This window comes from Haliotis rufescens, unplaced genomic scaffold (assembly GCF_023055435.1).
Source record: "Haliotis rufescens isolate VD_foot unplaced genomic scaffold, xgHalRufe1.0.p SCAF_14, whole genome shotgun sequence".
In the NCBI taxonomy this organism is placed as follows: domain Eukaryota; kingdom Metazoa; phylum Mollusca; class Gastropoda; order Lepetellida; family Haliotidae; genus Haliotis; species Haliotis rufescens.
Window position 1 is genome coordinate 2931502 of NW_025963824.1, and position 2057 is coordinate 2933558.

Below are 2057 nucleotides of genomic sequence, written 5' to 3' on the forward strand. Positions count from 1 at the left end.
ACTTTACAGCGGATTATCCGATGTTGGAAAAAAAAGTGTCTGTCAGTCAATCAATATTGGCCAGGACTGTGAGTGATTGTTCAACAAGATTCCTTAAATTGTGGAGAAACACAGTTATATCCATGTTGACTGAGCCTAATATCCATATTCTTGATATATACACCATTTCTAACAGTCAGATCGAGCTACTCAAACAGAAAATTATTAATGGAAACAAGCTACGAACATACAGGCTCTTTAAATATGGCCTTAACGCCAAGCAAAACGCCCTTAACCCGGAATCAACGCAGAACACGAGCGAAGTGACGTTGCGGTACATTGCCACTAGAGATTGAACTAGGTCGTTTAAGAATCCCCAGCCGCGATACACAATCGCGTTGTTACTGATGTTTCAACGGAGAGAGATAACGCTTATCAGTTAATGCAGGTATACGCTGTATTGCACAGATTTGACATAGCACATGTTATACAAACGTGCATTTCAGATTTACAAAACCTATGAGCATAAAGAAATATAAAGTAAAAGGCTAAATCATTAAAGTAAAACCTTGCTGCGCTGACGTCACACAATAAAACTTCTATTAGATAATTTTCTTTGTCAATTTGAATTTTATTACGTATTAACTATCATATAGCTTGTACAGTAGAAATGTGAGGTGGAGGTTGGGTGATTTAATAAGTGTTACAGCTTGTCCTGTTCGTCTCGTTTTGAATATGTCCGTCATTCCTATTTAAGGACTGCTGATTGACGCCTCAAGCGACATGCCACCTGTTATTCATGTTACGTCTTCATTGTAGATAGATAATCATAAATGTCAATCAGTTAAAGTCAATATATTCCTTTCCGTTTGAATTAAACTGTATCATATTAATTGCACATATTTTCCAATCAGAATGTTGTGGTACTTCTGTAAATGCATTCACTGTCATGTAAAAAAACCTATAATTGTACTGGTGAGAGAGAAGAGAGACGCCCGGGGTGGCAGTCGACTCATGGACCCCCGGGCACACTCGTGGTCGACGCCTACCAGTGTCCGGGTAATAACCGCTCTACATACAATCTGACTTTAGTCTTATGTTCGATCCCATTTGGTCTGTCTTTTATGAATCGATATATAGTGAGTGAGTGAGTTGGATTTAACGCCGCTTTTAACATTATTGCAGTTATATCACGGCGTGTCAACTTAATGTGGGAGGAAAGCCCGAAATGATGCAGATCTCAGACGTTAACCACTTCGGTGAAACCCACGAGCACGGGTATGGTGCTGACAAACCTAGAAACATACTCGGGGCGAAACCTGCTCCTGTGGATATCATTATGAGGATCCAACACTTCTTTTCATGTCGCAACTACTGCAACCTGTACTACTATATAAATGGATATGACTTGGATTCAGTATTATATGGAAATGCCATAACATCTACTGATACTAACCTTGCTATTGTACAATCTGTCCATTTGTTCATTGCAAAATCTTAAAGAATGAACATTTGATTATGTCTTCTTTACGATTACATCAATCAAATAGTTGTTTGTATGTGTGATATGCTGGTATGCTGTTTGTTTATGTACCGATGCATGTATGTATGTATTTGTTTGTGACTTGTATATTCGCATCAAAATATTTGCAGCAGTAGGGGCAATTAATCTTAATATATTATCTAATGTACAGTTTACTCTTATTAGTTATTAAATGGCCTATGTAAGAGAGAGGTGGTTAAATTGGTTTAACCTGTTCACCAATCCCAAAACCATAAACAAATAGACCATAAAATGATATACATTCAAACACCGTTGTGTCCAAGTTGAAGAGACTTACACAGCTAGTTCGAGTTATCCGGGGCTCGACACAACCAACAATGACGAATAAAGAAGAAATACACAGGTACATACATAGGTAAGTCTATGTTTGACCGTATATCTAACATCGGCAAGGGTCCCATGCACTGACATTGTAATCACCAACCTGCAGGTACAACACTGTTCAAATGTGACGCTTATCAGTTTATTACCGTGAAGCTGGAGAGAGTCGAACCAAACACTCGCGGATCAGAGC

General features: G+C 38.6%; 1 protein-coding gene across 1 annotated transcript in view; it reads left to right on the forward strand.

Annotated features, from left to right (window-relative positions):
• Positions 1–2057, forward strand: part of LOC124122347 — a 377435-nt gene that overhangs the window by 102396 nt on the left and 272982 nt on the right. The window lies entirely within an intron of this gene.